Source organism: Chenopodium album, chromosome 13 (genome assembly GCF_948465745.1).
Source record: "Chenopodium album chromosome 13, dcCheAlbu1.1, whole genome shotgun sequence".
In the NCBI taxonomy this organism is placed as follows: Eukaryota; Viridiplantae; Streptophyta; class Magnoliopsida; order Caryophyllales; family Amaranthaceae; genus Chenopodium; species Chenopodium album.
This window is the reverse complement of record NC_137846.1, coordinates 18,478,121-18,486,974: the sequence shown is the minus strand read 5'-3', so window position 1 is coordinate 18,486,974 and position 8,854 is coordinate 18,478,121. Positions and strand designations below refer to the sequence as shown.

Sequence of the window (8,854 nt, the reverse complement as noted above, 5' to 3'; positions counted from 1 at the left end):
AAGCAGTCTGACATCATTTATCCTACTACATTTGAATGTATTTATTTAAATTAAAGCGTTATTTGCATGTTTTGTACGCTAACACATCAATGGCGCAGTTCATATTTTTGTGAGGGAGTCCTACTTTATCTCCTTGATGAACATTGTTAGATTTTGGGGATAAAAATGGTTAGCGGTTTTACACATTGTTAGATTTTTACTCTAAGATATTACACTTTTAGAAACAAGATTCATTGATAAATTGAAGGTAATCTATGTGAGAAAACAACATTACAACTACTAGCACACAAAGGCCAGGGTTGCCGCACAATACAATTGTACTGAATATAAGCAGTGTGTACTATCCTTCATGGTCTAAACATACGAGGTACTATCTTTGTGATTGCACGATAATGCAGGGATCTCCTTTCGCTCATGGATAGGATGAAGCAGGAATACGAACGTAACTTATTTTAGGACTACGAATAAAGTTGCTAATGTTATGGCTAAGTGTTGCAGGACTTACGATTATTTATTAACTATGACTGTAAACTTTTTTTTTCTTTTTTTTTTTTTTTTTTTTTTTTGGAAAAAGTAAAAAATAAAATTAATAACACCAAAACAACCAAGAATACAAAACTGCTCCTAGAGCAGGACAGATAGCACAAGCAGCACTACCCAAAAACAAAACACATTTAATGTTATTCCTGCTTATTTTGACAGGAATAACAAAACTGATTCTCTGAAAGATCTCAAGTTTCAGGTACCTGATAACAGCCTCTGGACTTCGAAGTCATTTAACTTAAATCATCTTATTCCTCTGCGGCCAAATGCAGTAATTAAGCACAGCAAAACAGCTCTGAATAACTCGCTCTCCTTCTGAATCTCTCTGTAATCTGCTCCAGTTTAGCATTGCAGTCCTCAACATTCACTGGATTGACTTGAAATCTAATCCCATTCTGCAACTGAACATAGCACTTCCTGCTATACCGACAATCAAAAACTAGATGCTCTACAGTTTCAGGCTCCAAATTACAAAGAGGACAAAGATCATCCTTGATAATGCCCCACTTTGCTAGCTGAGTTTTGACTTTGATCCTTCACCACATGACCATCCAGCAAATGAATCTATGTTTCGGAGTATTCAATCTACTCCAAACCCAGTTACACCAACCAACCTCCCTTGCATTCTGAGTTAACCAAGTATAAGCACTAGCAACTGAATAACCCTTAGGATTTGCCAGCCAAACATCATGACTGTAAACTCTTAAAGTTTTAAATATTGACCATCATATCCTTGGGCAGTCGTAGAGGCAGATGCAATCTGAGAGTCTTTGGAAAAAAAAGGCAAATTTGCATCAAAGGATCTTTTAAATAGACTTGTTTGCAAGAAAGGATCTTATAAATCGAAAGTGGCATAGAAAAACCTTTTAAACGTTTTAGGTGGTGGCGGGGAACCTTGACGTTGGAAAGTGGGAATTGACTACAAAAGTCCGGCTTGACCACCACGTGGGTGGCACGTCGGAAAGTGGGAATTGATCATGTGGGAAAAAAGAAAAAAAAAAGTATTAAGTAGTCACGTGCCACCCACGTGGTGGTCAACGCTGGACTTTTGTGGTCAATTCCTACTTTCCGACGTCAAGGTCCCCCGCCACCACCTAAAACGTTTAAAAGGTCCTTCTATGCCACTTTCGATTTATAAGGTCCTTCCTTGCAAACAAGTCAATTTAAAAGATCCTTTGATGCAAATTTGCCAAAAAAAAAAAAAAAAAAAAAAAAATTGATTAAATTTTAATAGTGGTTATGTCAATCATATAGTTCTGCTCTTGTTGGTGTTGGAAATAATGCTAAGGAAGCAACAGTATTTGTTTTGGAGGAAACTCTATGTCCCACAATGATGGGATAAGGAGGGTTTTACTTATTTTATATGAAGAAAAGGGTTTTGTCTTTGTATTGGTGGAGGAAGAAAGTTTTACTTGGTTTTTATATGCGGGTTTAAGGTTAGTTGTTTAAAGTGCTTTAGTTACGAGTTTTCTACCCAGTTGGTGTTGTTATGAAAACTCGCTGTGTTAAATTTTGGGGAGCAATGCCATCTCCGACTGCACCATAATCGGGGCAAATTTCACTTCTAAGACGGTGTTCTTAACACGTCACAACATTATTGCCGTTATACATATATTAAACAATCCGGCCCATATTTCAATCTTTATTTTCTGATTTTACAATATCTCTACCTGCAGTTGGTGTTATTATGAAAAATCATCATTGTTACAAAATACCCCGTTAATCTTTTAACCATGGTTTCTCTATCCTTTGTATTTTTTTTTAATCTTTGTTGATAGAGGTAAAATAAAGAGTCTTATTGGGACGAAATCCTTATTGGTCAACTACCTAGGCATGGGTTATTCGACATTTTGGCAATGTCACCACTCGTCATATCTATCACAAAGCTAACCATATAACATTTTATGTAATAGTTTTAAACCAATGCATGCAAACTCACAAAGATATCATTCTTTTACTAAAAGTAATTTTTTTTCCATACAGGTTAGGTTTTAATCTTGATATAGAAGACTTATAATTTATAACTGCTCTGTACCTCTCTATGACTCTACATATAATAAAAGAGTAATTATCTTATTGGTTTAAATATGAGTAAGTTTTACTGTGCTTATCATTTAAGTTCAATTTGATAGAAATTTAGATATATATGCCATTTGTGCTGCTGAAGTTTTTTTTTTTTTTTTTTTTTTTTTTTTTTTTTTTTTTTTTTTTTTTTCTTAAAAAAAAAAAAAATTATTCTCCCCTTGACTGACTCATAAAGGAAAGTAAAGCACATTCTCGTTACACGTGATTTTGGCTACGTAATAATATTGACATCATTTGTTAAACTTTACATGATTAATTTATTAATCATATGATTTGGCAATTTCCAGCTTTCACCATTAATCACAGTAACATTCTTAGAGCTTGTTTGGTACCATTTTTGGTTTCCAGTTTCCTGTTTTTATGAAAACTAAAAACCAATAACAGGAAACAAGAAAAAGGTGTTTCCACTTTTCTGTTGTCAGTTTTCAAAATTATTATGATTTTAATAAGTTTAAGTAATTTTTTATTCATTATGTGACCTATATCATATACTTTTAATAAACAAAAAACCAAAAAACAGAAAACTACAACAATGCCAAACGAGCCCTTAGTTATTACTCCATCCGTTTCTTAATGTTAACATGACTTTATATAAGGAAATCTCTACCTTAAATTATGCAATTATGACTTATGATGTCCTAAAGAAAAAAAATCAAAAAACTTAAATAAGGTAAACTAATTATGAATTATTTTGTACTTTAATTTTAGATTTTAAATATTCTTCTTTTCTTATTTTATGTGATTGATTCCACATGGACTAAACATTATGAAATGGAGGGAGTAACTGCTAATTATTATATACTACACCCATTCTTGAAATTTCGACAAACTTTATGTGTAGTGTATTTTCAAGGTTGTTTTTATAGAATTTCACTAAATTTCATTTCATTCCATTTATGTCAAACTCTGTATATTAGCCTTACCCCTTAAAGGTTTAACCTATGCACTATTTGAAAGCTTTTTTACTCATTCTTACACTATTTGTTCATAATTTTGGAGCTAATAATGGACATGATCAGTACATAATTTTAGAGCTGATTAAAGGAGTATGTACATTAATTCGTAAAATATTAATTTGGATAATACTCGATTATTCATGTTATCATTACTATGTATAGTGAACTAGAATGCAGAATTTAAGATTCTTTTTGTAGCTTGGGAAAAGAAGCAAGGAATGAAATATTTCTTTTTTGTCTGTTCTTGTAACTTTAATATGTCTTCTTAAGTGAAAGAAAATTTGTGTGCAAAAGAGCAGCAAACATGATATAGAATCAAGTAAAGTAGCAAATAAATAAACCTAGAACTTAGTTTATGCCTTTTTACAATACTTTTATCTTACGATTAATTTATCATTGTCTTACCCAATTACATGACATCAATTATTATTCAATGTTTAGGATTTAAATTTAGATTATTGTGTTTAATTATGGATTATAAAGTCTAACTTTTAGTAGCATCTAAGGATTAACTTATTTAGATTCATTGAATCATTGTTATCAAATCAATTTGCTTCATTATTGCAAAACGAGGCCGAAATCCTTAGACTTCACAAAGTTAGCTATACCTTCGACATTATATTACTAATAATAAACCAATAAGTTGGACTTTAATGGTCAAAACATACAAATTTGATTATACAGTGGTTGATATTATATTGAGTAATGGTGTGTTTTTTTTTTTTTTTTTTTTTTCTAATGATGATTTAAATTGTCACGGATTATATGCCATTGGTTTAATTTGTAGCAAGGGTCATTTTCGAGAATGGTTTCCTATTAAGGCTATATCCAATATTCTTGTTGAGATCTTATTCAAGTAACTCAGAACAAACCTACAGCAAAAGAAAGTGAAAGCTAAAAATGAATGAGACCTTTAATACAAGGCTTCCACTTAACTACTCAAGTTTGATAATGTTTATCAATGGAAGTAAGGAAGTTGATTCAGATCACTTTATTCCTTTTCGAATGCTATATATAGGGTCAATAACATTACCATGAAACACACAACTTTAGCCTGATTTATTCATTTCTAACACAAAAGAAAAGGGTACCGCGCTTTTTAAGCACTATGGCAAACAACCCTCTGACCTCCAATCTTTCAACTCCACTGTCCTCTTCCTTGACACCAGCGTCAAGGAATGCTGCTGCTGATCAGCGAGGCGTGTACTTGCCTTCTGATGATGCTAGATCACAACTGCCAAGGGGTGTTGCTGATCAGCGAGGCATGTACTTGCCTTCTGATGATGCTAGGTCACAACTGTCTAGGGGTGCTGCTACTGCTGCTGATCCGCGAGGCATGTACTTGCCATCTGATGACCGAAGGTCAATGGTAGCACCACCAAGAGGTACTGAACGTGTTGGCAAGTCACCATTGCCTTATGATGATGGCAGCAGGTTTCCTTTAACACCATATGATCAGGGAGGCCGGCTACCTTTATCATCGAAAGGTAATGACCTTGGCCTGGCCCTTGTGCCATCTGATAGCCTCGGAAGACCTCTGCTACCAAGAGGTACTGAGCATGGAATGCGTTATCCATCTGATCGTCATGAGCCCTTGGGGCTACTATCGAGGGGTACTGAACGAGGAGGCATTTTTCTGACATCAGATGATCATTCTCTCGTCAGGCAGGTTGAGCAGCTGCATTTTCCTGATGCTCGTAATGTTGATGTCAGGCCACTACTCCGTCTTGTTGAGGATATTATTGACCGATCCACTCAAGCTGTTGAAGGGGAATCACTGGTATGGTGATTAAATTACTTGCATTATTCAATCTAAATTTTAGACTACAATATTTCCTATTTTTACTAAAAACTCTGTTTTGATCTTTGCAGCAAGGTACTGTTATCTCAAAGCGAGAGGCTTCCTTGGAAGGTAAATATACCCTGAATGGTCTGCAAGAAGTTCCTGAATTACCACTTATTGTCGAACAAATTTCCTGTGGGGTAATTTCATATCAGCACTACATTTTACTTATGTCATTACACTAAGCTAAATAGCTCAATAAGTAATCTGTACCTCAGATTTTAGAGTTAATCGAGATATGTGTACAAAATTATACAGTATTTGACAGTTTATATATTATATACCTGATGCAGATGACCTGCAAGGTGCTAAGTGGTGTTGATGCACACAATACCACCCTCGCGGTGCTTGGTATGTTGCAACACTTTTCTTGGGAAGCCAAGGTAGTGCTGACACTAGCAGCATTTGCATTGACATACGGAGACTTTTGGCTTCTTGTTCAAATTTACTCTACAAATGCCTTAGGAAAGCCATGGCGCTTATCAAGCGATTGCCAATGGTTATGGAAAAAGGAGGAGCATTTAGGCATCAGTTCGATGCAACTAATAATCTTATAAAAGCTATGCTTGAAACAACCAGGTGCATTGTAGAGTTTGGAGAATTGCCTTCTACATACATCTCACCTGAGGATCCGGAAGTCAAGGCTGCAATTCATCATTTTCCAATTGCTGTTTATTGGATTGTCAGAAGTGCTGTTGCTGCTGCTACGCACATTACAACTTTGTCTAGCAGGGGACTCGAGTAAGTAAAATGACCACAAGTTAATTATCTTCATATTAAGTTTATGCAAAGTTGAATAAATTCATTACAAGAAATAATAATTTTGTTTTCATGGAATTATCAGACATGGAGCAGCTACTTCTGAGTCATGGGAGCTCTCCAACTGGGCTCACAAGCTTAAAACCATTAGCGAACATCTCAGGGAAACACTGTCTAGGCTGTATCAGCTCATAGGTTCGTGAACATTACCTTCATTACAATTCTTTCATGCAACTCGAGTCTTAAAAATAGCATGACAAAATATGTAAGCATGTTACTAAAGCTCTAACTGAGGATACTAAAATTTGATGCAGGGGAGAAGAGGGACATTGATGCTTATAATATGATAAGAAAAACTATCTACGATACAATTCATGTTGACAACATGAAAGTCTTAAATGTCCTCATCTATGCCCAAAATGAGGAGCCCCAATTGTATGATGGTCCATCAAAGACAAGGGTAAGTGATCGTTTTAATTGTCAGCTCCTATCAGTGACCATAATAATTAATATATATGAATTTCTTTAATTTGATTTGTGATGATCCGAGTTTGTTTGCTTCTCTGGACAATTCTCAGGTCCATCTTGAAGTGTTAAGGAGGAAAAATGTGCTGCTTCTCATATCAGACCTGGACATCACTCAAGAAGAGCTGTTTATGCTTGAGCAAAGCTACACGGATTCAAAGGTGCACTCATACGACATTGTTTGGATCCCGGTGGTAGATCATCCACACCAGTGGACAGATGCTATGCACGCTAAGTTTGAGAACTTGAAGATTTCGATGCCCTGGTACTCCGTTCACCATCCTTCAATGATTGGAAGTGCAGTCATCAAGTTCATCAGAGAAGATTGGCACTTTCGGGGTAGGCCTATCCTTGTGGTGTTGGATCCTCTTGGGAAAGTTGTTAGCCCAAATGCTATCCACATGATGTGGATTTGGCAAAGCCAAGCTTTCCCCTTTACAAGCGTAAAGGAGGAGAGTCTTTGGGAGCAGGAGACTTGGAGGCTTGAGCTCTTGGTTAATGGCATCGATTCGAAGATTTTGGACTGGGTAAATACACACAACTTTATTCTACTTAGTTTGGCTTCTAAATGAACAATGATGTTTCGCATTGTTTTTTGTTTACGGTTTTCTGATTTTTTGAAAACAAAACCAGGAAACAAGAAGAATAATCATGATTTTAATAATTTTTACCAATTTTAAAATCATTATATGACATATATCACACGATTGAAAAACAAAAAATTTAAAAAACAGAAAACCACTACGATACCAAAACAAAGCAATAACAAAAGATGTTTGTTTTTTAACCCATACATGTTTAGTAATTAAGTTATTGTGTTCACATTTGTTTTTGTTTCTATCAAATAAAGTTTGGACTTAAGAGTGTTTTGATTTGTGTGAACAGATTCGGGAAGATAAGTACATCTTTGTGTATGGAGGGGATGATCTAGAATGGATCCGTAAGTTCACAAGGGAGGCACACGCAGTTGCACGAGCTTTGCAAGTTTCAGTGGAGATGGTGTACGTGGGAAGAAGCCACAACAAAGAGCTAGTTCGAAGGGTAACTGAAGCTATAATGACTGAACAACTGAGCCATTGTTGGCAAGACCCAACATTTGTTTGGTACTTCTGGACAAGGATCGAGTGCATGATATACTCGAAGATACAGCTAGGGAAAGTCCATGACCACGGTGATAACATACTTCAAGAGGTCCAAAGGCTACACAGCCATGATAAGTCCCACGGCGGGTGGGCTATTCTTGCTAAAGGGTCAAAAATCATTGTCCATGGACATGGAAAACTTACTCTGGTTACCCTGCAAGAGCTCGAGCTCTGGAAGAAGAAAGCTGAAGATGAGGGATTCCATTCAGGATATGCACATCATTATTCCGAACTCCATCGAAAGGAATTCCCATGCCATAAGATTGAATTTCCATCTAATGTCAAGGTTCCTAAGAGTATGCTCTGCCCTGACTGTCGTCGCCACATGAAAAGCTACCACTCCTTCATCTGTTGCCATGAGGACTATGGCGTTGTTGGATCGGAGTTTGTTCCTGGTCTTCCGTACGAGGGTTGAATTGAGGCCTAATGAAGCTAAGCCATCTTACTAATAGTATTTTGTGTGATTTTGGCGTGCTGCCAATCTAAAAATATATGTTTATTTCCAATAATATAACTATATAAGCATGTGTTATGGCAACTAAGTAATGTGTTAAATAATTTCTTGAAGGCTATTAAGAGGGAATGATGATTTGTAACTCAGCCAATTAGTGGTTGAAATATTTGTCTTGTTGGACAAATGTTATTACTTATACAATAAAACTATATGAAATCGTTGTTTCAATGTTTGTCATATTATTATCATACGAAGTATTAGCTTCTGATTTTTTCGGATAATGATGTATTTTTCTTCTGCTAAGGTGATTTTTCATGCACTTTAGGGTTTATGTTGTTCTGAAAAACAATAGTCATGATGACTAAGCTAATTAGTGAAATAATAACGGTTCTTTATAAAAATACATAGCTAAAATAGCAATCGTTTGTAGCTCTCTACCAATTGTAGCTGGGAAGAATTGATAGGTATATTAGATAGATGTACACAATGCTTTTCATTCCGAGATTTAGATAAAGAAATATACATGAAAATACCTCCTGGGTTTAAA

The 8,854-nt window shown here is 35.5% G+C and overlaps 1 pseudogene across 1 annotated transcript; it reads left to right on the top strand.

The window, feature by feature from the left end:
• The first annotated feature begins 4,623 nt into the window (after positions 1-4,623).
• Positions 4,624-8,544, top strand: LOC145574674 (protein SIEVE ELEMENT OCCLUSION B-like; annotated as a pseudogene). The gene is made up of 7 exons (XR_014098122.1): positions 4,624-5,364; positions 5,457-5,567; positions 5,721-6,168; positions 6,272-6,381; positions 6,501-6,646; positions 6,765-7,238; positions 7,597-8,544. The product of XR_014098122.1 is annotated as a protein SIEVE ELEMENT OCCLUSION B-like (transcript).
• The last annotated feature ends 310 nt before the right edge of the window (positions 8,545-8,854 follow it).